The sequence below is a fragment of the Peromyscus maniculatus genome, chromosome 3 (assembly GCF_049852395.1).
Source record: "Peromyscus maniculatus bairdii isolate BWxNUB_F1_BW_parent chromosome 3, HU_Pman_BW_mat_3.1, whole genome shotgun sequence".
NCBI lineage: Eukaryota > Metazoa > Chordata > Mammalia > Rodentia > Cricetidae > Peromyscus > Peromyscus maniculatus.
Genome location: NC_134854.1, coordinates 150,412,148 through 150,438,869, shown reverse-complemented (window position 1 = coordinate 150,438,869; position 26,722 = coordinate 150,412,148). Strand labels below are relative to the sequence as shown.

Here is a 26,722-nt window from a genome sequence, read left to right as displayed (position 1 = left end):
TGCGCCTACAGTGCTAGCATGTCTTCTGCTGGGTGTGGTGAGATGCCTTTAATCCCTGCACTCAGGAATCAGAGGCAGGAGGGTCTCTGAGCTGTAGATCAGTGTGGGTGGTCCACACAGTGAAGTCCTGGACAGCCTGTTCTACATGGTGAGTTCCAGGTCAGCCATTGCCACACAGTGAGATCTGTCTAATAATTTTTTTCTTCTTCTGAGATTTCAGTGCCCTTATGAGAACAGAGCACTTTCCGTGACAATAAGGACAAAGAGAGGTGAGGGTTTTAGTGGCCACTTCAGAAACAAGTTTAGACTAGGTGTTACATGAATCCGCGCCTGCTGGAAGGTAAGCCAGAGATGCCAAACCGGTATCTCCTACTTCAGCTTGGTCCCTCCCGGCCCCGAGTGCCCTTTACTAACACTTGGAGGCTCTAGCTCAAGCAGAGGCAGTGGCTCCTCTAACAGTATCTCAGGGCAGTATCTAATTCACACCCGCGTTGTCAACACCTCAAATAGTCCTCCTGAAATACCAAACAAGAATGCCTTAGGTGCGGGGTGGGGGTGGTGAGGCTACACAGCCGGGCACGAGCTGGAAAGCTGAGACCCTGGTCCCGCAGCCTTGGGGTAGCGTGTGTGGGCGCCCAGCCCAGGAGCGCCACCTTTCTAGCCCCGCCCCTCCCTCCACCCAACCCCGGGCGGGTGCGGCCAGGGCAGATCGTCGCAGGCAACAGGCGCAGTAGTGCCACCTTGGGGGAACAGGCGAACTGGGAATCAGGGTGCAGAGGGAGGCTTCGGGAACCCCGATAGGAAAGTGGCACAGTCCTCCCTCCATCGCTTATGCGGGGCACATGGCCCGAGTGGATGGGGCTCGGGTACCGCCCTTGGCCTCGCTCAGTCCGGCTCTCCCTTGCAACGGGGCAGCCAGGTCCACGGCTCGGACCGCTGGCCCTAGTAATCTCCGCCTCTCCCACCCCGCCCCTTCCTAGCCCCGCCCCCGAGCATTCAGACCCCGCCCCACAGCCCGGGGAAGGTCCCGCCCCCTCCGCCTGCCGGCCCCGCCCCCCGTTTCCGCTGGCCGCGGCGGTGCGGGAGGGAGCGGAGCCGGGGCGCCACACCGAGTCCAAGCGCGGTGAGTGCGGCCGGGGCGGGCCCAGGATTTGGGGCTCCAGAGGGCGCGAAGTTGTGGGGTTTGGCTCGGTGAGCAGCGCGCGCGCGCGCGCGGGGCAGGCCAGGCTGGGCCTCTATCGGGTTCCCAGCAGGGGGGCGTCTGGGGGTGCCCCGGGAGGCAGAACTCTCGAGGGGGGGGGCCTGGGCCGGGGGAGGGGCGGGGGCGGAGGAGGGGCTGGAAGGGGCCGGGGCGTGCGGGGCCTGTCACTGCGCCCCTCGGGGCTCTGCTGCGGGTCAGGGAGGTCTCAGGAATGCGGGGCTGCAGGATGGTGGACCGCAGCTGCCTCACGCCCAGCCCAGGGATGGGAGACCCGTAGGATGCCACAGGAAGGGAGACCCCTCCCCCCCGCCCCCCCCCCGAACCGTCAGGGGTCCGGCAGACCGGCTGGAGACGGTTCAACCTAGGGCAGCAGATACCGTCTGGGCCTGCCCACAGACCCGCTGGAACCCCCAGCCATTCCTGGGGCTACTGCTGGCCGAGCGAGCGGTACTCAGTGTGACAGGGCTTTGGCACACCCCTAGATCTGAGATGTAGCCCATCTGTGTGCGCAAGTTTGGGCCTTTAAAAAAAACTTTCATGTGGTTGAAAAAAAAAAAAGTTCAAACAAGCAACAGCTTATGACAGCGGCAATTGCAGTTGTGCCGATATCATGGACTGGAGTTTTGGGTCACTTCTGTCTGTGATGAAGGATACTGGTCTCTAAAGCATCTTTCTCCAGATGACTGTCAAGTCTGGAGAAGTTTGTATTTGTTGTAGAGTGCTCTCCCCAGAGCTAGGCTGATCTAACCACTCGCCATGCTTAGGTAAGAATGCAGCAGTTAGCCTTTCTTGGTTCAGAGAACTAAATTTGCCTTTTTGACCTGGATCTGCTCCACTCCCCTGCGGTGACTCAGGCATTTCCTCCTCCAGGAAGCTTTCCTGGACTAGTGGAGAGCACAAAGAACTCTTGCTTTGATCTCTACATACCTGTCTGCTCCCCCTCTACTCAGAATAGCCTCCAGGAAGGGTGTGTGTGTGTGTTGTTACCTGGAGAAATGGGGAGATAGGAGAGGGATTGTGGAGCATCTCAAACAATGGGCCGGGCGAATCATTTATAGTTAGCTGAGGAATGCAGCGGGAGTCAGTCACACCACTTCCTATATCAGCCTGGTCCTGGCGCCTGATGTGGTTGAGTCTAGGCTGGGAGCGAGAGAGGGAAGGACTTCGGGGTGTATACAACTCCAAGCGTTACTTGGTTCTTCTAACTCATTGAAGACCTACTGTGCACAAGACCCTCAACAACTGGAGTGCTTCTGAACGGAGTGGTTGGTTTCGTTGCTTTTGGTCTGCTTGGAAGGACTCTTTAAATCTGTGAACAGAGATGTAACATTAATACCAGTAACTAGTGATCTAGTGTTCGTATAGTAATTTATAGTCAGCCACATGCATTTGGTGCACATAGGCTGGATATACTTTTATTGATCTGCATGTCTTTGGGTGTTACTTTTACCCGCCTTATTGGTTAAGGAGATGGCACTAGAATAAATTGTCTTTAATGTTACTAAATTCATTGAGAAAGGAGTAGAGCTTGATCTGGAAGCTTCTTTGTGCACCTGTCTGTCTCCATCTGCCCTGAGCCAGTCTGCACCCTCTCCTCAACCATGTGTGAAGCCTTGGGCAGGTTACTGACCTGCCTGGCTCTCCATTTTGGAGGACCATTAGGTTGAAAGCCTCCAGGGCCTCTCCTCCAGCAGCTCCAAAACTAATGGTGTAACATGTTCTCAGCACCCAGTCAATTTATACATTAAAAAAATGTTAATTTATTTTAAATTAGCATACAAAGAAATGGGTTCCATTATGACATTTTCGTATGTAATTTGTTTTCGCTGATCTTTCTCCCTCTCCTCTTCCCCTTCTCCCTGCCCCTAAATTAGTATTGTTCTAATTTTAGGTTGCATATGTGTGTGTTATAAATGTGTGTATGTGTTTGCATATACAGAGGATACAGGTCTATGCCAGTTATCTTCCTTATTCGCTCTTCACTTATTCTTTTATATATATGTACATATATATGAGTCAGTCTTCTACTATGTAGCTCTAGCTGGCCTGAAATTATTATGTAGACCAGGCTGGACTTGAACTCACAGAGATCTGTCTGCCTCAGCCTTGAGAGTGCTGGGTGTAAGTGGCACCATCTCTCTGCCATTCTGCTTAGTCTTGGTCTCTTGCTGTGCGCTTACCTTAGGCTTCCTTTGGGCTTCTCCACAGGCATTGTGGAGAAGCAGCCCGCTTTGTTGGTACACAGCATGTGGGCCTGGGCTGGCTGACAGGGTGTCCTCCCTCCTCCCTGGCTCTGTAACCCCAGTGCACCTGGCCCTGGGAAGTGAAGGAGGGGTTGAGGTAAGGCCTGGGGCCAGCGCCTTCACCTCTGCTGGCCTAGGCTTCCTGCTTCCACAATGAGGATAACAATCCATGTTTTCAGGACCACTGTGGGAAGGAGCCCTGACATAATGCATGTGAAGCATGTAGCCCAGGGCCTCAGACACAGCAGGTGTGCAGTGAGTGGAGGCTGTTATTTATAACCTAGCCGGGTGGCTCGACTGACATGCTGGGAACACAGAGGATAAGACTTCTCTTCTTCTCCCACTGAGGCCCGGGACTGCTGAGGTGGTCATGTGTGCTGACTAAGAGGGAGTGGAGGGAATCCAGGTGCTCTCACCTGGCACTCACCATCCTCTTCTGCCCCAGGCTGCCTGTCTTGCCTCCCCTCCTAGTCTGGTCCTGCCAGGAACCCGCAGGGCCAGCCAGACTGCTCTCTCAAACATGCTTCGGTCATTTCTTCTTTGCCCCGTAGTTTCTGCCGTTTCACCTTCCTGAATGCCCCTCCTGTTTCCATCCTTCCTGTCCTCCAAGACCCTGTGCAGGGGCAGCTCTTCTCAGAGTCCTCTGAGCCACCATCCTCAGTGAACCTTTTGCTTTGGAACTCCTGTGGCATTTTGTGCTTTACCTGTCTCTTGCTAGGTAATTCCTTGATGAATTTCAATATCATCATCATCATCACCATTATTATTATTTTTGAGACAGAGTCTTGCTGTATAGTCCAGGCTGGTCTTGAACTTGTGATCTTTCTACCTCTGCCTCCAGAGTTCTAGAGTGACAGGCATTTGACATCAATGTCTGTCTTCTGTATTGAATTTTTGCGCTGAGTTCTAAAGATATATAAATAAAAGTGATAAAAGTTTCTAGGCATGGTGGAGTATGCCTATAACCCCAGTACTTTGGAGGCTGAGGCAAGAGGATCAGGAATTTAAGGTCATCCTTAGCTACCTTCTGAGTTCCAGGCAGGCCTATACTGAGTGGGACCCTGCCAAAAAGAACAAAAACAAACGGAAAAAGGTTCTTGTCTTCTTTGGACATATAATTCAGCCAGGAAGTTAGGGAAGGGGGTTTCACAGAAGTCACAGTTCAGTGTATACAGTGAGGTATGGTGGTGTGTACCATAGTTCTAGCTATTTGGGAGGCTGAGGTAGGAGAATGGCTGGAGACCTAGAGCTTGAGGCCAACCCTGGACAGCATAGTTATTGAGTGGCTTCTGAGAGGGGGATGTTGTGAGAGTTCAGAGTTGGAGCAGTAGTCCTGATGGAGGAGAGAGACTTTAGGCAGCAGGAGGTGAGAGACACCAACCTTGAAGGAGAGTGGTTGCGTTTCCCCAAGAGGAGGAGGGAGCAGCCTGAGGACCATGTATGACTAGCTCAGCAGGGCCGAGGTATGAGACATGAGGAGGCTAGCTAATGAAGAGATTGGCAGGTAGATGAGCCATACTAGAGGTGGCTTCAATTGTCCAGCCAGGGAATGAATTCCATACATCCATCTGTCCATGGGAAATGGAGTGCCTGCCATGTGCAGGCACCGACTTGGTGAGCCTTTTGTGGTTCCGGGATGTTTGTGGTTTTGGCATGGGGGTCACAGAAGCAGGACTGGCCTCAGGGAAGTTAACAATGGATGGAAATCGTGGTGAATGGCTGGGCACGTGCCAGGAATGGTGAGGAGGAGAAGACCCAGAGAGACTTTAGAAACTGGATCAAGACCATTTGTGAGGGCTGGGGTGTGGCTCAGTGGTAAAGCACATGCCTAGCATGTGTGAGGCCCTAGGTTCCATCCTCACCATTGCAAAAAACCAAAACCAAATCAAACAAAAACAGACGTGAATTTGTCACTGGTGAGGAGACGTAGCTCCGTGCTGTAGTCCTCAGTAGCCCCCGGAATTCCCCTGATCTTTTAGGAGCTTTGACTCAGGCCAAACCAGGGGTTGTAGCTTCAACACAGAAAAGAATTGCAGGACTAGACAATATGAAGCAGCATTGGAGATTTTATGTTCGGGAAGTGGCTCTCAACCTTCCTAATGCCGTGACCCTTGAATACAGTTCCTCATGTTGTGGTGACCCCAACCATAAAATTATTTCATTACTGTTTTATAACTGTAGTATCTGATATATGACGAGCCACAGGTTGAGAAATGCTGGGCTAGGGGGAAGAGAGGTGCTTAGAAAGACACAATGTGAACATGTGTTCTTCAAAGGAGATTGTTGTTATGGGCTATTCAGAATAGTGTCACAGATAGTTAGCATTAGCCATATGTACATTTTTGATGGATGTCAAATTATATTTTAAAACCTTGCCTAAAAAAAATCTCCTTACCCCCTTTTAAATTAGAAATATCAAAATAATACATTTATTTTGTCTGTGTTTATGTATGTGGGCACGTGCATATCACTGTGAGTGTGAAGCCAGAGGACAACTAGTGGAGATGGTCCCCTCCTTGCACCATTGGGTTCCTGGGGATTGAACTCAGGTCATCATGATTTTGTCCCCTGAGCCATCTCTCCATCCCTTCTGTCTGTTTTGATGTGAGGTTATAGAGTGTGGTTCTGGAGAGGCCATGGATGGAATTGTAATTTGATAAGGTAAAATCAGGAGCCACCAAAGTTGCACAAGGAGTTTATTTAGTGCATGTCCTTTCCCTGCAAATAAGATTTCTGGTCAGGTTCCTAGAAAATGGAAGGATACATCTGGGAAGGGAGAAGGGCCTTGAGCAGTTATTAGTGGCCCTGGAATTCTTGCTTCTCCGCTGGTGAGAGTTTTTAACCAGATTCTTGGGTGAGGGGCTCCTCCTCCTCCTCATGTCCCCATGGTTTTCTTGGCTCTCTGTCTTGCCTGACATGGACTGGGTGGGAGCCTGGAGAGATGGCCCAGTGGGTGAGCGCTTGACGCTCTCCCAGGGGACTTGGTTTCTAGCCAATACCCACATCAGGTGGCTCACAGCTCCAAAGGATCCAGCTGTCCTCCTCTGGCCTCTGCATACACATTCCACCTTCCCGTAAATAAAAACAAACAGGGCATACACACATACATAAAAATATACATAAACCTTAAAAGAATTGATTGGGTGAAGTCATGAAGGAAGCATGCCTGGAGACTGCCACTAGATTGGGATCTGATCCCTATGCTGTCTCCATTGGGTTTCATTTTTTTTTCTGACTAGTTTCTAAGTATCTTTAGGATATGGCTTCTAACGGCCTTTGATGTCCCCATTGTACTTATGACTCAGAGGCATAGACCAAGCTCAGTGTAGCTCCCTGACATTCACAAGAAATGAGCCTTCTATCTTCTGGAATCCCAACTTTGCACCCACAGCAATATCTGTACACAGGCCCAGTCTTCTCCGGAGTCATGTTTCCGTGGGGAGTCAGATGTTTCCTGTGTCTCTCCTCATGTCCCAAGCTGACTGTCCCCAATGTTTGCTGCGGTTTCTCTTTCACTTGTTGACTGTTTTCCACCAAGTTGTTACAGCCTCACTAGTGTTACTGTGGGTGTGAAGGAGATGGGAAGAACACAGTTCCTTCCTGTCAGCCAGATGGTGTATGGAAACCATACTTACACCCCAAGAAAGTTACAGACTTTTATATGTTGGTGAAAACTGTAAATACTAAAATTTTGGATTTAGTCTTTAGTCTCACCGTCTGTCCCAGGGATGGCAAATATATGGCATGGATAGTGTTACCTACAAAACTGCCTAGAGCAGACATTACTAATCAATTGCATCTGCCTTTCCTGCTGAGCTAGGGCTCGGGTTGTGCTCATAATGTTTTAGGCACCCACCACCAGCTAAGTGGAATTGGCACCACAGCTGGAACCTGTTGACCATTTCTGGCTTTTGCTAGTTGTTGGGTGAGGGGGTAGGAGACTGCTGCCCTGCGGAGTGGCCATTGCTGTACAGAATTTACCCTGCAGAATTGTGTGGCTTCACAGCAAAGTGATGACTTAAGTTTTCGTGTTCCTGCAGGAGCATCCTGGGGCCAAGGTGTGTCCAAGAAACACAAGGAAACCAGGTCAGTTTTCAGTCCGGGTTCACTGTGTGCTAAGGTCTTTCTTATTAACTTGTCTGAAGTCAGTTTTTAACATTTACTGGTGTGTGTGTGTGTGTGTGTGTGTGTGTGTGTGTGTGTGTGTGTGCGCGCGCGCGCGCGCCACAGCATGGGTGTGGAAGTCAGAGGACACATTTTTGGAATTCAGTTCTCTCCTCCCTCCTTGTTTTGAGGCAAGGTCTCTCTTGTTTCAACTGCTGTACCGCATAGGTGGCCTTCTAACTGACTCTGCTGTCTCTGCTTTACGAGTGCTGGGATGGCAGAAATTCCTGTCTCTAGCTTTTTTATTGGAGTTCTGAGGACTGAACTCAGGTTGTCAATGCCTGCCTGACAAGCACTTTTTATCTATGAGTCATCTCTTTAGACTCCCCCCCCGCCCCCGTGGTGTGTGTGTGTGTGTGTGTGTGTGTGTGTGTGTGTGTGTGTGTGTGTCATGGTTTCACTGTGTAGCTGGGACTGGCCTAGAAATTACTATGCAGCTAAGGGCTTGAGTTCACAGTCTTCCTGCCTCAGCCTCCCACGTGCTGTGATTACAGGTGCAAAGTTGGCCTTCTTTAACTGGGGGCTGGGGGCTGGATCAGGATACTGACATTTTCTAGCCCTCCCCTGTGCTCTGGCTCTTGACTTTGAAATAGATTTTGGGATCGGAAGAGGGTGCTCTGGAGGCCTAAGGAAGCAGGAGGAGCGGATAGCTCCCTATTTCCTTCCTTCTCCAGTAGACTGGGGAGCCTGGCTGGAGGGCTTTCCCACAGGCAGGCTAGAAAGCCGCTATGGGAACCTCTGGCCAGCCCCTGGTGCTGCTCTCTCCCACCATCGGAGTCCTCACCTCTGCTCCTCCAGGCTCCTGGATCCTGCTGATGCAGTGTCTCCGTTCCCAGGACTCTCCGGGCCCCTGCCGAGCTCGTCTGCCAGAAGCTGCAGGCAGCAGTGGACTGGATGGTGCTGATTCAGGTTCCCTGTGGGAGCCGCTTACAGACCTGGGTCATTTTATGTTTTAATTTATGTGCATTTTATCCCGTGGCTTCTCCCTGCTGGGTGACTTGTAAATCTCTTGCCTTCTGTGAACCCTGAAGTGTGGTTGGTGGAGAGAGAAGAAAGGGCTTTGATGGTGCATGTCTGGTGGCTTATTTTTGCCAGAAGATTCCCTGTCTGTGAGTTCTAAAAAAGACTGTTAAGTGGCCCAAGAGCCTCTTGTCCTGGCAGGTTTTGCGTATTGAACTTAGATTGTCTGTGTTTGTAATTTGTCAGCATTTAGCCCCAGGTTTAGGCCCTTTACGTGTGTCCACCATGGATTTAACATGGTTCTCTTTAACAGTGACTTATGTCTCATTTAACATTCGTAACAGTCCCAAGAGGTAGGATTTTACAGGAGCAGTGGCCAAGATTCTGTTTCTTGTGGGAGATGGAGCAGGGAGCAGTCCAGGTATTCTGCTTCACCATCCACAGACCTAGGTCTCTTCTTTCTTTCTTTCTTTCTTTCTTTCTTTCTTTCTTTCTTTCTTTCTTTCTTTCTTTCTTTCTTTCTTTCTTTCTTTCTTTCTTTCTCTCTCTCTCTCTCTCTCTCTCTCTCTCTCTCTCTCTCTCTCTCTTTCTTTCTCTCTCTCTCTCTCTCTCTCTCTCTCTCTCTCTCTCTCTCTCTCTCTCTCTTTCTCCCTCTCTCCCTCTCTCCCTCTCTCCCTCTCTCCCTCTCTCCCTCTCTCCCTCTCTCCCTCTCTCCCTCCCTGAGGACCAAACCCAGGGCCTTGAGCTAAATCCCCAACACCCCCCCCCCCCTTTTTTTTTTGGTCTTTTCTTAAGAGTACCTGGGAATCCTTGCAGGACTCTCCCAAACCTATTTGCACCTAAAAACACAAGCTCCTTTTTTTTTTTTTTTTTGAGATAGCATCTCCTTACATAGCCCTGGTTGACCTGGAACTCAACCAGGCTGGCCTTGAACTCCCAGAGACCCACCTGCCTCTGCCTCCTGAGTGCTGAAATTAAAGGTGTGTGCTCCCATTTTTAAGTCTTTCCCCCTCCTCCCTGGGCCTGCACTGGTGTGGGTGCTTGCTCTTATTCTCGGAGCTCTGGGGTTTGGGGACCTGTCTATGATTCTGTTGTGTTGTAGGGAAGGACCCAGGGACAAGGGGACGGTTTTCCTGGGCACAGTGCCTTCTTCCCCATCCCAGACCCTGTTGGCCCTGTTCCTGTTGGGCCTCACAGGCTGCATGTGGGTGGGAGCTTCCCAAGAGGCCTGCATCACCTTGGGCAGACAGACAGCCTCTGACGTCACGCCTTTCCCAGCCAGGTGACTCCTGCACATCTGTGTGGATGTGCTGAGTGAGAGAGACAATACGAAAGGCTTGGCAGACAGGAAGTTTGTCCTGACTGATGGCTGTGGCCTCTGGGGCTTTGGCCTTGCCGTTTCTTGTCCTGCTTGTGAGCATCTGGAATGATGTCCAACTTGGGGAGGGGTCAGATCCTGGCTCCTGCCTCTCATGGAAGGTGACCTTTGCAAAGTAATTGCTTTCTTTGGGCTGGGGGACTGGGTACTAAGTAAGGTTCCTTCTAGTTCTTGCCTAGGTGGTTTTCAAGGTGAACACTATTGCTGTCTGGGTTAGGCTTCCAGACCAGGCCTTCCTAATTCCCTCTCCTCTAAAGCTCCTTGCTGCTGGCCTAGAGGAAGGTGGAGGAGGAAAGGCAGAAAGTTAATGAGTAACCCGCTGCTCTGATTTCTGATGGAGGACAGAGATTGTTTACAGAGATGGCTGCATGTTTAGACGGTGGCCTGTCCCTCGGCCTTCCTTCTGGCCTGTTGAATTGCCCTTTCTTCCCTTCTCATGGATCTTATATTTGAGCTCTGCTTACACGGTACTGCTAATTTCTTATTCTTTTAAAATTCTGTTCTGGGAATGGAACCCCGGGCCTCACGTGTGCTAGGAAAGCTAGCACCCCCACTTTCTGATCAGCAACCCTCATCTGCAGCGTGGGGCCGAGACTCATGGCCGGTGTCTACAGCCTCATAACTTCAGCTTCGGCTGTGGCCACAGCCAGTGAGGCGAGAACACCAGCCTAGGTGTGGTTTGGCTTCTAAACCAACACAAACCAAAGACCCAGGCAGAACTGGGCTGGGCTGTGGAACAGGAGGACATGCAGGAGTTCCTTCTGGCCACACGAGCCTGGTGTCCTGAGGGCTCAGTGTGTGCACTGGGGCCAGATGTAGCCTTTGGGGTTTGGTCTTCCCTGGGTTCATCTGTGCGTGCTTTTGAGTTTGTAACACCCTTCCGTCTCACAGTGAGTGTCTGGGAGGGACTTTTGCTCTGGTACTCTCTGAACCTTGTCACCATCTATCTCTGCCCTCAGTGGCCAATCTTAGCTAAATCATTTGATCTTGTGGGTGCAGCAGGTGGAGAAGAAGCAGGGGATCTTGAAAGGGTCAAGATGGGAGACATCTTACTTGCTGGGGAGACATGTCTGTCGCTGCAGGATTCCTGGAGGGCCTATGGTCTCTGGGCAGAATCCTGGTGAGGCGTTGGCTTTGGTTTGGTAACTCCTAAAGCAACTTTGTGCAGATTTGAAAAAAATGAAATTCCCAAGCTGGGTGTGGTGGCACATACCTTTAAACACCTTTAAGCACTTAAGGCAGAGGTAGGTGGATCTCTGTGAGTTCAAGGCCAGTCTAGTCTACATAGCAAGTTCCAGGCCAGCCAAGGCTACATAAGGAGACCTTGTCTCGAAAGATAAAACCAAGAAATAGAAACCATAGAAAGAAAAATGGCAACTCTCTAGGTTAAAAAGACAAGACTGAGGTGGTGGCGGTGGAGGAGGCAGAGGCGGAGGGGAAGGGAGGTGGAGGCACACACCTTTAATCCCGGCACTTGGGAGCCTGGTCTCGGGCTGCCACGCAGAGAAACTGTCTGGAAACAAACAAACAAACACACAAACAAAACCCTGACCCCCCCCCCTTCTGGAGCTCTGGTGGGTAGGGGTCTGTATTGTGAGTACACTGTCTCCTATCATGGGGTACATACACATGTTGCTGGCAACATCCATAATGTATGTTCCTTCCCCTCCCAATGATGGTAGTGTTTCTGGTTCAAAGCCAAGGAGAAGGCCTCAAGAAGAGTGGTATATGGGGAGTGATCTTGGTCAGGGGTAAGCTCAGAGTGAGCTTGTCACAGGTGTGGCCATGCACGTGTGTTATTAGAATGTATGTGCGTGGCTCATTGTGCCCATGTGGGTCTTTCCAGACAGGAGTGTTGTGTTGTCCTGAGACTCAGCTGGGAGGCCCGTATGTACCTGTGCCCCCTTTAGTAGCGTAGTACTGGCAGCCCTGCCTACCCCCTCTGTTTCGGCCAGCTACCACAGGGTGGTGTCTGAGGTAAGACCCAAGCTTTTCAACTAGCTGAAGGGTGGAGGTGCCAAGGACAGATGAACAGATCTTGTCTCTGCAAGCCCCCAGGCTCTGACGGGCCACAGAGGGGACCGGGAGGGGAGAGAAGTGCTCTGAGCCGCGGGGTGACTGGCTGGGTTTGAGTGGAGCGTGTGTTTCCGGGTGTGTGCGCATGCAGAGTGACATGTTTTGTTTTAGAGAAAATGAGGTAGAGGTCTGGGCTTGCAATTTTCCACTTGTCTTAATCCTGGGAGAATCTGAACAGCTTTGTTTAAAAATTGGACATGGAGATTGCAGGGACCGGAGTGAAGAAGAGCTGTTGGGTCCCCTAGGAAGGCAATTAGGTTTGCAGCCAGTGTGTGGATCTGTAGCCATTATGTATGTATGTATGTATGTATGTATGTATGTATGTATGTATGTATTTATGAATGGTTGGATGGATGCATGGGTAGGTGGATGAATGCAGCCTGTGGACCTGGCTGGTGGCGAGGCAGAATGCTTACAACATCAATCGTGACATGTCACTGAATAGTCAATGGATCCTCACTGGCGGTTACTGGCTTGCTGCTGGGGATGGTTGGGAACAGGGGAGGAGGCAGTGCCGGGCAGTGAGGGGCAGGGGCAAATATGATTGGGATTGCCCATCTTGGATCTGTTCTCCAGTATTAGAGAAGCTGGAGGTGGTTATGGCAGGTCAGCCTGTGTCTCACAAAACATTCCATACCCCAGTGAAGGGAGACTAGCACAGGACAGACCATCAGGGAGGGTGGATGATGTTCTTTGAGAGGAAGATCTGGTGGGGAAGGTGGAGCCTGGCTTAGAGGGATGGCTGGGATTTGGGTAGATACAGGAAAGGGGCTCTGTGTGCTTGCAGTGGGGGTAGCAAGCCTGGAGATTGGTGAAGAAGGAAGACCTGACTGTCAGGTAGGCAGGGTCCTTATTCTGAGATATCACAGACGCTCCCCAGAGCAGTGGGGTTTGGGAAAACTGGCACTGGGAAGCAGAGGTGGGAGATGGGAAAAGGATGTTTTAGGAAACACAGGCTTATAGAAGAAACCAAAATGAAATGAAAGAATTAAAGAAATTAAAGAAAGCAACAGCTCCTCCTCCTCCTTCTACCATTGTTGCAGAAATAAAACAAATAATTATTACACCAATTTTAGAAATGGAGAGAAGTCTCCCCCAATTCTGCCCTTCAGAGACAATGACCATTAATACTTGATTTGTGCTCTTTACAGATTAAAAGTCCCCCCCCCATGTTTGTTTACTCTGTGTGTGTGTGTGTGTGTGTGTGTGTGTGTGTGTGTGTGTGTCCTCCTACCAGGGCACATGTGTGAGGGTCAGAGAAGACTTTGTGGCAGTCAGTTTCTCCTTCTACTATGTGAGTTCTGGGATCAAACGTAGAATGTCAGACTCTGCAGCACTTTCTGGATATTTCCACGGTAATTTCTGGCCATTGCCCTGCTCATCTTCTCTGTCCACAGGTAGACGGGTTGATTCACTCATTCTTCAGCCATCTTTCCACATCAGAATGACCTCATTCTTCTCAGTGGCTGTGAAGACTTGCTGAATGGGGTTTGTGTCAGTGTTCTAAGCAGCGTAATAGACGACACCAAGATTCAGTGGGTTCATATAAATTGCGTCTGTTTGTTCTCTGTGCTGTGGGTTAGCCCTTTGTTCTGAGCTTAGCTGCTCATGCCTAAGCTCCTTAACAGGGTGACAATCCACTGACGACTCAGGGTCCAGGAGAGCCTGGCTCATGTGTGCAGTGGCTGACTGGTTCTCAGGTGATCCTCTCTCCCCTGAACCATAGGGTTCTCACTATGAGGGAAGCTAGTGATGTTTCAATTGAAACAAGAATCTGTAAGAGCCACTGAGGTCTGGGCTCTAAATTCTCCCAACACAAAATCTCTCTACTGCTGGTAAAGGCAAGACACCATTCTAGGGTTGGGGAGAGATTATGCTTCTTGGTGACAGGACTGGCCAGGTCACATCCAGGGTGTGTGTGCCCAGGGATGGAACAATGTAGATGCACAGTCCTTGCCTGCACTTGGGTAGGAGCATAGACCAGGGAACAGATCCCACAGTCCTTTGGAAGACAGAACAGCCCCCTTCTCTTTCCAGGTCACTGTTCATAGGGTCGTTGGTAAGAAGTTCCCATGCTGCTTCCAGGCTCTGTTTTGGGGAGATTTGGTGTGCTGTGTGTGTGTGTGTGGGGGGGGGGCGGGGGATGCAGCAGAATCCTAGGCTTTGTAATAGATAGTGTCTGTTGCCGTCATGCTGCCTCCTCCTATCCCTTTTGCCCTTTGAAAGTAGCCAAGAGATTGGCTACTAGATCCCCACTACTGTTTTTTTTAATGTTTCTTTGAAAACTGTCATTCTGGGTGACGGGCCTTTAACAAAGCCAGCTGGGCACTCCAGGTCCAGACCTGCTGGGATTTCACTCCTACCTTTGTCCAACAAATTCATCATAGACCCCAGGTGTCCTCCTTATCTCCTAGTAACCCCAGCTGTGGAAGAGGATGACCCGGTCTGTGTCACTCACAGATTTCGCTTTCCCAAAATTCTCAAGCAGCTCACAGCGGACCTGACATTTGACTTCCCACAAGGTGTTCGCTTTTATAGTTTTCTCATTCCTTGCTTCAGTAGCTCTTCCCTCCCTGTGAAATGTCATCAGTGGCTGGAAGGCTGGAGCGAGCGGGGAAGAGTCAGCCCCTCTCACAGAGCGCAGCGCTCGAAGCTCTGCCTGCTGACTGGCCCTGGATGTTTATCAAACTCACCTCTCCCTGGGGCACTGGCTGGCCCCCGGTGGAGCACACTCCCAGAGCACAGCAGTTTTCTTTTGTGCGTCATCCAGGCCTGTGTGCATTCTTCAAAGTGGAACAAAGGCAGAGTGGGCCTTTGCATTCGGCTCTATTTTCTCCCTGTTCTCTGGTAGTATCTTTTGGAAAAGAAATGTTTTGCAGCCAAGAGGTTCACCGTGAAAGCATTCTGCACCCCAGGCATAAACTCTTGGCAGCCTAATAGAGCTCATCAAGGGGGCTTGGTGAGACTGTAGTCCAGAAGGGAATGTGGCCTAGTGCCCCTGGGTGAGTTAGGGAAACAGCATCGTGCCTCTCCGGTGGCACTGATGGCACCTGACCAGCTTACTGGCTCCATACTAGCAGTGCTAAGTGCTGATGGACATGGATAAAGCTGACTATGCAGTCTTGTGAGCAATCTGGCATTCTGGGCAAGGCCCACTTTGGCCAGGCATTTGGAAAAGGTCCTGGGTGGAGGTCCTCAACCTGCTGTGCTGGATGTTTGCTAGTTTGAAGCAAATGGGAGGTCAGTTTTCCATATGAAAGGACCCGGGAGGCTCTCTCTGATACCTAACTCCTCTGATTGCACCCTCATACCTGCATTACTGGCTCCTCACTGCTGTGAGGAGGGATCAAGCTTCAGTGTGCTCCAGGGTCACAGTATCTAGGAGGCAGCAAATAATTACTCAACACTTCAATTCCTCAAGGATTGAGACACTCTTGGGCTAGGTGCTTTGAGCAAAAAGAGAGCTGTAGTTAGGTGAGTGTCAACGTTTTCTTTTTTCTTTTGGTTTTTCGAGACAGGGTTTCTCTGCGTAGCTTTGCGCCTTTCCTGGCGCTCACTTGGTAGCCCAGGCTGGCCTCGAACTCACAGAGATCCGCCTGGCTCTGCCTCCCAAGTGCTGGGATTAAAGGCGTGCGCCACCACCGCCCGGCTGTCAATGTTTTCGACTTGTGGCTATCAACGGTCTGTTCTATCTAGAGCTCTAGTTTCCTGCCAGGATGGTCCCATAGTGCTCTGTGGTACCCAGGAGTAAGCTGTGATGAGAGCTGGCCAGGTAGGGTAGGAAGTGCTGCAGATGCAGCCAGAGCCCTCTGGATACAACTCGAAGGAGAGGCCTGCCTTGGCAGAGCTGGCATTTTCACAGTTAACACTGAACTGGGCGTGAAGAACACCGGTACCCAATTTTACCCTTCACCCCACCTGCTACTTACCCTCCTGAGTCACAGCTGTCTAGAAAACTGCACATCCTTTGCTGGAAAGGATTATTCTTGCCCGTGGATGCTCACTGGACTATGCCTTGGCCCTGGGGACCATTTTTTAAGGAGACAATCACAGATAGCACCTCTGGATTATGGATGTGGCTGAGAAGGAGTTAAGAAATGGGGAGGCAGGCCCCCCTGCCTTCATGATCAGGGCTGGGTGAACCTGTGAGTGCCCTGCACCTGCTCTTGGCTGGAACACTGTAGTCTGGGACAGGTCAGGTGGGATGACCTCTCTGAGAAGCTCACATACTGACATGCAGAACTCTGTGCATATGCTGGGGCTGGTGGAGTCATCTACACTGGTCCCCCCCCCCCCCCCCAGCGAATTCTTTTAGGCTTACTGGCTTGGGGAAGCTGATACTAATCGCAGGGCACACATGTCAAGAGAGGCAGTCACAGAACTGGCCTCAGCCCTGGGGGGCTGGCCTGCGGTTGATTTCCTGGGCCTACATTGAGCTGACCCTGGTGGTGCTCTGCCCATCAGCAGAGGTGGGGACCCGCCTCTGTCTGTGTGGGGGAGGGGCAGTCACCCTAGTCAGGGGAGAAGGTGGCCGGTGAGTGGGCTGCAGGGCCCTTCTCCTTTAGGTCAGGTGCTCCCTGGACTAGTGTGCTGAACTTGATTCTGGCTCCTTGCTGGAAGAAGGAAGAAGATTGGGAAAGCAGGCTCTGATTTTTAGCTTACCAAGAAAGCCTTGGCGCACCTTCAGAGAGGTGGGGGCAGGGCGTCGGTTGCAGAAGGCAAACATGGCTCTGGGCTGTCTGGCACCACCCTGGTCCAGCTGTTGGGGAGAGGGGCATGGCAGTCTCGCCGCTCTCCATCAGAAGAGCCATCCCCATGGAAGACCTCACTAAATGTTTGTTGGTGAAGATAGGGAGAAAATGGTTTCAGGTATGGAAGGAGACACAGCTGGCCAGCCGTGCTCAGAGGGGCTCTCGGAAGACCTCCTACCTCTAACCTGGCTAGCTGCCTCGATGCTGTCATTGATATCTGGCCTTCGGAAGCTCCTTGGTGAGGCCGTCTGCATCAGTAGTGGCAGCGGCAGGGCCAGGCATGTTGGGATGAGGTCTTCAGGGAGAGTCAGGCCAGCCATACATATCTGGATCCTTCCCTGTCTTGCCTCCAAGGAAAGTAGTTCCCCAGTCTGTTCCTCTTGCGGATATCACAGGCCAGCTGAGAACCATTCCCTGGCCTTCCTGAGGCCGAAGTGCAGTTGTAAAGACTCCCTTCAGAGGGGCTATTTTGTGGTGGTGGTGCTTTTAAACCAAGTGTCTTTGATACAGTCTTGATTAATTTATGCCAGGAACCAAAGCCTTACTGCTACCATATTCTTTACCCAGTAGGGTGGGCCTGGTCTGTGGCCTTTGGTCAAACAGAGTTAACATTAGGCCCAGTACTAATACAGCCTCTACTGGCATTCTCCACTAGTGGGGCACATGCACATGGCGCGCACACACAGACATACATACAGACAAATAGACAGACAGACAGACACACACACACACACACACAGCAATAATAACTGTTTTGGTGTTGGGGATCAGACCTATGGCTTAATGTGTGCTAAGCATAAGTACTGTACCACTGAGCCACACTCCCAGCCTATATTTTCATTTTAATTGATCATAGTACATGATATCCTTAAAATATATATATATATATATACAGTATGCAGTGATCAGATCAGGCTAAGACCTTATACATCTATCATTTCCTTGTGGAGAGCATTCAGTGTTTTCTCAGTTGTGAGATGTGGTGGCATATGTCTTTAGTTTGAGTACTTGGGAGTCAGAGGCAGGTGGACCTCTGTGAATTCAGGGCCATCATGGTTTACAACCAGGGCTTCATAGTGTCTCAAACAACAGAAATAACAAGAAAACATCATCTCAGTTATCTTAAAACGCTTGCTTGTTTCTGCTACGGAGACCCTTCTGTGCCCAGACATCCCATCTGCACCCTCTGCCTCCAAACCCTTCTTCCGCTCTCCCTTGACATGCCCACGTTCTCCCAGGCTCTTGTGACCTAGGCTCTGTGACCCTCTGGACTTTAACTTTTAGCCTCTACAGATAAATGAATGTACAAGAGACACGTCTGCTGTGTCCCCAGATCACTCTCAATGCGCATGGTCTCTGTCCTTTTGGAGGAGCAGAGACTGGGGTTCTCCTCAGTGGAGCTTTTCCTGTTTTTGTGTTGCTTGGAGCCTGATGGACACTCACATGCTTTCCTTCTTTTGATGCTGGGGACGGAACCTGGCTCGATGCATGCCTAGCATACACACCACCACTGAGCTATACACCCCAGGCTCTGTTTATTTTAGTTTTTAAAGTGGAATCACAGTTGACTTATAGAACAAGGCTGGTCTGAAATCATAATCTCTCTGCCTAGGTTTGCTGAGTGCTGGGAATGCGGGCTTATCCTACCATAATCAACTTCCTCTTTCATGTTTCGAATGAACGAATGCTGCATGTGTAATCTAAAAAGAAAGGTGCTCCTCGTGGTTTAAACTGTTTGTGGGGAGGAGACAGAGGCCTGCCTCAGGTCAGGAGCTCCTTTTGCAGGTTCTGGAAGCTGAGAGGCACATTGTCTTTCCCAAAGGCTCTGGAGAGAATGCTGAGGGAAAAGGGATGTGCTGCTTGGAGGTCTCACATTTGGGGGAACTGAGGCTGGTTCTCCTGGGTCCTGGGCAGTTGGACAGAGGAGCCAGGAGCCAGACTTTCTTGATCCTTATCTGTGTTTGGTCTCTTGTGTCCCCCATGTCCTAGACTGTTCTCTTCCTTTTCTTCCTCAGCACTGTTCACTACCCTCCCCCACCCCCATCCCGGCTCCTGGTGAGTAAGGCTTGCAGTGTGGTGATCTCTCTGGCCTGTGGGCAACTTTGCAGGACATGTTCCCAAATGACCTAGTCCATAAGGACTTGAGATAGGCATGTGTGGGGTTATTTTGGGGTTGGTGGGTCGGGCTGAGCTCTCTCTGGCATGCCTGGCCTCTGGCCCCTCAGAATTGACCAGAATGGAAGGCTGATAAAAATCAAGGCTCCAGGAATAGCCGAGAATTTGCTTAACCTCTGACAAGAGGTGGCACTGCCCTCCCCAGAGCCCACAATGGAAGTGGGGCCTGAGGGAGGGTGGGATAGGGAAAAGGAAAGTTCCAGAGGCTTCTGCTCCCCCTTTCCTCCCTGAGCCTGCCTGGTCAAGGGGATGCTGAGTACAGTGCAGGGCTCAATGCCAATCTGATAAGGAGCAGGACTCAGGAGCCGGAGGAATGTCCTTCCCCCCACTCCCATCCCTCCCTGGGGAGTTGCCTGGTAACAGCCATTGACTGTGCCAGTGGTTCAGACTCTGTCTCTCTGTCTCACTGTTTCTGTCCTTTTCAAACGGAGGACTGACTGGCAATCGCTCTGCCTTTAGATCTCCAGGGGCCTCACTTCCCCCTGCCTCCCCTAGAACCCATGGGTGAGTATGGAGCACCCTCTCTGTGACGCTGGGTCCCTTGCAGCTCCCCCCCCCCCCCCCATATTTGTCATGAGATCTCACTATGTAGCCCAGGTTGGCCCCTTGTTCATGATCCCTCTGCCTCAGCCCTTGAGGGCTGGATGACAGACATGAACCTTTATGTGTGCTTACCTGTCTGTTGGGAGCTGGAGTGGACAAGCACATGTGTACACAAGAGGTCACCTAAAGCAGTGCAGGGTGACAGAGCAGAGCAGCCCAGATTCTCACTTGCTTCTCTGAGCCTGAGTGTGTGTGTGTGTGTATGTGTGTGTGTGTGTGTGTGTGTGTGTGTGTGTGTGTGTGTGTGTGTGTGTTACTGGCAATCAAAGTCAGGCCTCTATTCATGCTAGGCAAGCATTCTACCATGAAGCTGCATGCTTAGGCCTTATTTATTTTTATTTTTTATTTTTCAGTGGGTCTCACTGTGTAGCCCATGTTGGCCTTTAACTTACAATCTCCCAGCCTCAGTTTCCACAATTTTAGGACTACTGGCATGCACCACCACGCCTGACTAGCCTTAGATTTCTTTCATCTATAAAGTAAGGGGCTGGGATGTTTGCGTGCTTCCTGGCTTAAGAGCCCCCTCATTGCAGGGGTGGCAGGAGGAAGGACTTACATGGGTAGGATGTTTGTGTCACTTCTGTGATGCACCAGGGCTTCATCTCAGCCAGCCTGAGCAATCTGAGGGTTCAAAGGTCACATCAGCGTCTCAAAATTCTCTCTTGTTCTCTGAATTTGTCTGCTTGTGAGCATTGTTCTAGCAAATTCAACAGTTGCTTTTAGCTTCTTCTGGAACTCCAGGGACATGGCTGCTAGGCTGTGATACTGTCTGTAGCTTGCTGGTGTGCCGACTGTCCTGTCCTTTCTGTGTTTCCCTTTGGACAGTTTCTGTCATCAGGTCTCAAGCACACGGCTCTTCTTTTGCAGTGTCTGATGTGACTGAATCCCCTCTGGCATATTTCTCATCTCAGACACCGTAATTTCCACCTCTAGACGTTCATATGAGTCTTTCCCAGCTTTTCTGTTTCTTCTGTCATACTTCCCTCCTGCCATGAACATACCTGCAAAACTCGTTTTGTCTCCCCTTGCCTATGAGGCTCACCGTCTTTCATTTTGCTGTGGATTGTACCCATTGATCTTTCCACTTCTTTAGGGCTTGCTAAATGTTGATTGGATGCCAGTTAGTATGAGTTTAATTTTGACAGATGCTGGGTTTTGTTGTATTTCTTTAAATAGTATTGGACCTTATTCTGGCATGCATTTAAGTGACTTGAGATCAGTTTCATACATTTTAGGTTTGCTTTTAAGCTTCTTAAAGGGTAGATCTAAAGCAGACTGTAGCCTAGGGCTAATTTAGTCTCACTACTGGGGCAACACCCTCCCGAGGACTCTACTGAATGCCCTATGGATGAGGTCTCTCTGGATGTGTGTGCTCCATAGATGGTTTGGGTACTGATGGGCAGTGGTTTTTCCCCCAGTATTTAGAATTTCATCCTGGTCATGTAGGGATCAACTGGACTCTGGGGGTGGGTGAGGTGGGGGGTTCCTCTTCAGGTTTCTGCATTCTCTCCCTTGAGTCCCCTTTTCTCTGGTATTCACCCTAAGAGTCCTAGCTGCGTGAGCTGTAGTTTTTGTCTCCTCAGCTTGGTGAGAAAGCACAGTCCACTTGGAGTCCATCTTAAAGCAAGCCAAGGCTGTCAGCTCATGGTCATAGGACCCACCTCCCTTGTGTGCCTTCTCAGGAGTCTCAGGCCCGTGCTGCCCCTGGTCCAGTGTCAGAGGCAGTTTCATGCCTGTGTTTAGTGTCTTAGTTGTTCTTCATCATGGCTGGAGCCCTGTGTAGTTTTAAGACTCCTCTTGGGCCTCAGCTGTCCCTGGAGCTACCCACCTTTCCCCCTGGAGTGGGTATATTCAGTAAGAAATCTCACAAGACCCCATTAACAGCATGTTGTTCCCCCCACAATTTCATTTGGCTCTGCATTTATCTCTCCAAGGTGGTTGTCCCCTTTACTACAAAGGCAATAAGGCAGTTCCAGTACTTAGCATTGCTGAATGAATAACAGAATAGATGGAAGAAAATTTAAGCTACCAGTGGCATTTGGTAGCTAAGGAGACTTTTGGTGGTGGTGTTTGCTATTGCTTTGTTTTTGTTGGGTTGGAGCCCAGGGCCTTGTGTATACTCGCCAGTGAGCCACACCCCCAGCATGTTAAGAACACCACTGGTCTGAGTGCAGAGCCTGGTTTATAAGAGTTCAGACTACATCTAAACTTACTGGGTATATTTTTTTCTTGTTTATTTTGAAACAGTTTTGTTCTGTAGCTGAGGTTGGTCTAAAACTTACTCTGTGGCTGAGGTTGGCTTTGAACTCTTGATCCTCCTGACTTAGTCTCTCAAGTGCTGGGATTATAGGTGTATACCACCATATACAGCTCAGCATTGGATTTCTTAATTCTGCTTGGGACACTGGCGAATCCAAACTCATCTAGAGGAAGGTGACTAGGAGGGTGGAAATGACATGGCGTGGGAACTGGATGAGAGTCTTAGGAACATTCATTTTGTCTGGAAATTTTTTTTTCTTTTTTTTTTTTTTCCAAGACAGGGTTTCTTTGTGTAGCTTTGCGCCTTTCCTGGAACTCACTTGGTAGACCAGGCTGGCCTCGAACTCACAGAGATCTGCCTGCCTCTGCCTCCCGAGTGCTGGGATTAAAGGCGTGCGCCACCACTGCCCGGCCCTGGAGATTATTTTTATGAATTGTGATGGAGGAGGGCATATAACTTATAGCCTTCATCATGTGTGGGAATGAGAGCCCAGCCTACAGATACAGGTTAGGGATTCCAGGGGACTGGGTTTGGGGCCATGACCAGGACAAGCTTTTCCACACTTAAAGCCATCTAAGAGGAAGGGGCACTTGGGAGGTGGCTAGCTATTGGGATTTAAATAAAATCCCATGTCTGCTGGTGAGGGATGTCGTGTTTGGGATGTGGCATTGTATGAAGTAATCTCTTAAATGCCGTGTACTCCACTCTAAATCTTACAATTTAATTAGGGCCCCGTGATTCCTATCTGCCTTTCAACCTTCCCTCCTGTGTGCTCCTTGCACACACACACACACACACACACACATACACACAGTGTGCTCCTTGCACACACACACACACACACACACACACACACACACACACACACACACAGTGTGCTCCTTGCCTCTGCATGTCAACTGTGAACATGCTACTTCCTTGCCTAAGTAGTTTTTTTTCCCCTCGGAGGCCTTCCGACTGGCAGCTCCCCCCCCCCCCCAGCTGCCATCTGCTCTTGTCTTTAGCATCCTGACTGCCCTCTTGTCAGCAGCTTGTCGCGTTGTCTCCTTATTTGGACACACAGCATCTTTGAGGTAGAGATGACTGACTGGCCCATCACTTTCCCACCATGTGGCCTGGGAGCTCCATGCATCTTTCAGGTTCTGCTCTAAGGGCTCTCAGGGTGGAAGTGCTGCCCTTGATCTGCTCCTTTGGGTCTCCTGGATCTTCCTTGGGGACCTCAAGGACTGGAAGCTGTCATGGAGTTGTCACCCACAGGTCTAGGACAGTGCATCGCACACTGTGGGCTCTGTGATTGGTTGTCTAACTGTGTCTGAGAGGCCCTTGAAGCTCCTCCCCTTGATTCCCATTTCCTAAGATGACTGCAGGGAGGTCAAGATATATTCCACACCGAGAAGGGTGGTGGCTCCTGGCTGGAGAGAGGTGGAAGAGAGAAAGGCCACTTCTGGAGGAATCAGAAGCCAAAGAACCTTCTGGGGCTGAGTGCATGGGGCCCTAGACTCCTGCCGGCCCTTCCTTCTGGCTTTCTGCTTCCTCTTCTGTCAGCACTCCCAGCCAGGCATGGTGGATGGAGAGGAACACTCTTGACCTAGGGACTCAGCACTGACTGCTCCCTTAGCCATTCCCCCCCCCCCCAAGTTTGCTGTGAGTAAGGTTGTAGTTTCTTTCTCTGCAAAATGGGGAGGGAGAGGGGAGTTCTCCTTTGTAGGACTTCCTGCAGTGACTCTGCAGGTTGCTGGCTTCCCAGAAAAGCCCGTGTTGTCCCAAAGACTGTGCCTTCATTAGCCAGCTGCAAACCCTCCACTGACCACTCTCCTCTTCCCCATGAAGGAGAAGGCCATGGTATTTGAGGGCCGGATGTTCCTGGAGGGTGGGGCTAGAATGCATGTGGGCTCCAAATGTCATTGCCCACTTGGAAGGGAGTACCAGGGAGGAGGGTTGCTCTTCCCTGCTGCATGCACTGTGTCTGCAGGGGCCTCGGATGGAAGTGGTCACTCAGCAGGTACTGCTGGCTGGGAGAATGGAGTCCAGGGAAGATGAGCTCAGCATCAGGTGGGAACCATGGTGCTCTGCTCCATCTGTCTGCTTTATACATGAGGAAGGCAAGCTCACCAGTGAAGCAGGGTGGCCGAGACCACATGCTGCTAGTGGGGTGGGCCTACCTTAGAACCTGAGCATTCTGCTTCCTGCTTCCAACTTGTTCCATCAAAGGATGTCAGTCAAGACAGTGATACAAATGACAACATCCTTATGGTCAGTATCGACAGAGGACATTCTGTCATGATCTCCAGGGCTTTGGCAGCAGTGGCTACTTCCTCCTCCTCTTCCTCTTCCTCTGTTCTTCTTCTTCACCCTGCAATGGTCCTTCTGCCTCAGCCTCCAGGCCAGGCTCCCACAGCTGCTTTCTTAGTAAAACGCATTCTGAAAAGAGTTTTCCTGAACTTGTTTTTCATTCCCCTTGGCTGACTCTACCAGTTCCGTTGTATCTGATCCAGAACACGCTTGCCCTTGATGCGACAGTAATGAAAATACAGTTGCCTCTCTGGGTCTGTGGGGGCTGGTTCCTGGCTTCTCTGGGGACATTCAAGTCTGAGGATACTCGGGCTCCTGTGTAGACTGGCGGTATCTGCATACAATCTACACATTTTTCTCATCCGTTTAGAATTGTTTCAAGGTTACGTATGACTTGACCTCTTCCCCAGCAAATGTCTGAACCCTTTGCAGGCCAAAGTGCTTTTCTCCGGTACTTGAGGCTGGATTATGAATTGTGTTATGGTACTCAACACAATATAAGTATCTTACGCTGTATTGTAGAGCGAGTAATGGCAAGGAGGAAGTCTGGACATGTTCGACACAGAAACATTTTAATTCCCCAGTACTTTTGGTTTCTAGGTGGTGTGGAACCTTAGAAGTAGAGGGAGGCTGCTTACTTAGAATTTTTGTCAGCTGTACCCGTGGTGGCTGTTGTCTGCATACTGATATTTTATTGGAGTTTCTATGTCATCCACCTGTCTTCTCTGCATGGTTTATTGGTGTGTTGTTCACTAAACTCTCTTTTTGATACAGTGTGCAGGCAGGAGGTCTGAGGTCTTGGGAATTCAGGAGTGAATTGAATGTAATATACTAGATTCCTAGAGGCAGGGACTGTGTGGCTCTGGATCTCTCAGTGATTTCCTCTTAGCACTCTGGGGTCCCAGCTAGGGGACTGAAAGCTGGGGCTGGGGACGAGGCTGAGAAATCATTTCAGAGCCTTCCATTTCTGTAGGGTTCATCACAGTGCCAAGCTCCAAATGGTATTCCTATACCCCATCTTGTCGTTGTCACCTCTTGGTAGGGAGCCTGAGTGTGGCTAGAGTGAAGACGGTTTCTGTCTTAGAACGTTGTGGAACCTCATGAGCACAACTTGTGTGTGGCAGTGGCTTAGGATGTGTTTTCCATCCTCACCTTTGCTTGGCTAACACTAGATGTCCTGCCTAGGTCTCGTTCACTCCAGAGGACTGAAGACTTCTTCTGGGCCAGTCACTGTTCAGGGCTCGGAGATTCGGGAGTGCAGCAAAGTCCTGCTTGTACAAACTTGTGTTTTGGTGGAGGAGACAGACTGTAGGAGTAGAAATCCACAGTTGATTGGACAGTGACAAATGCCATTGGAGAAAGTTAACTAGGTTAGGCGTGTGAGGATGGGTCCAGGCGGAGACTAGAGAGCCTCATTGAAGAGGGGCCATTTGAGGAAAGATGGAAGAAAGGGATTTGAACCCTGTGGGTAACGAGGGAGAGGGGAACACTCTAGGGCAGAGGAGGCCAGGCAGTATAAAGGCCCTGAGGTACCAGTCCTTGAGACTGTTAGAGGCTCATCTACCTTGGAGGAACATGAACCCAGGGAAGGTCACTGGGCTGGGATCCTAGGGCCTTGAAGGCCATTCTAGAAGCTATAATTCTAGAAGCTATAGCCTTTTGTTGTTTGAGGCAGGGTCTCACTGTGTGGCACTGGCTGTCTATCCCTCTGCTTGCCTTTGTCTCCTTGAGTGCTGGGATTAAAGGCATAGACCACCACACCCAGCCAGAAGGCTGTAGCTTTTCTGGTGGGAGAGAGGGCAGCCCTTGGGGGAATTTGGACACAGGAGCGACAGCTGCCTTACGTTTGTGGCTGTGATGCAATAGGGACTGTTCTTTCTCAGGCGCTCAGAGTGCCCACCCCTCTCCCTCCTCACGACTTGGTCTCCGTTTTGCTGAGGAGGAGGCTGAGGTGTCTAAGGACCCAAAGGTGCGGGTCAGTCTGAGTTTGTGCTCTGGGACAAAGGGCGCGCTTGTTGAGGGCCACAGGTCAGGCTGACTCTGCGCCTGCCCCTGGGCTCCTCCAGCTCTCTGGAGGGCGGGGGGCGGGGCGGGGGGGACGGGACACGACAGCCCTCCTCTCGCTGGTTTGGTGGAAGGAAAGACAGATGGGTTCCAGATGGGGGAGGCTGCTTGGGAAGGGGAACTTGTGCCCATCTGCAGACAGCTCCCCTCCCCCTAAGTCTTTGTGTTTGACTCCGCAGACCCGCCCTGCTGTTTAGAGACCTGGGCTTTCTGCTACCGACTTGGGCTGGCCCTGAGCTCTCACCCCAGGCAGGCAAGTGGAGATCACTGCCTTGCCCTCCCCAGGGGAGGGACCTCCCTCTGTTCCAAGTGAAGTCGGCCCCTAAACACCCCACATTTTATCATCCCTTTGTTTTTGAGGCCTTCAGATCACCAAATGTCTCCCTGTAATCCTTGTATTTATCACTCCCTGAGGAAGCAAGGAGAGTTTTCTCCCTTTAAAGAAAGTGATCCAGGGTGGAAAAATGGAGGTCAGAGAGTGAGGCTGGGGGAGGAGCCAGAGAGAGAACTTAGCCTAGTGAGGGGAACTGCCTAGGTGGGGTGGGGTGGAGGGAG

The 26,722-nt window shown here is 50.7% G+C and overlaps 1 protein-coding gene across 5 annotated transcripts in view; it reads left to right on the top strand.

The window, feature by feature from the left end:
• Positions 1–984: 984 nt before the first annotated feature.
• Tspan9 (tetraspanin 9) overlaps positions 985–26,722 on the top strand; it is a 184,368-nt gene continuing 158,630 nt past the window's right edge. Inside the window, exons 1-2 of one of the 5 annotated variants that reach the window (XM_006987866.4) lie at positions 985–1,123; positions 7,485–7,530. The gene's annotated coding sequence lies outside the window, so the exon portion shown is untranslated. Of the gene's footprint in view, positions 1,124–7,484; positions 7,531–13,486; positions 13,511–19,338; positions 19,453–26,722 lie in introns of those variants that run through there. The other 4 variants (XM_076568039.1, XM_016006396.3, XM_076568035.1 and 1 more) reach the window with 4 other exon arrangements.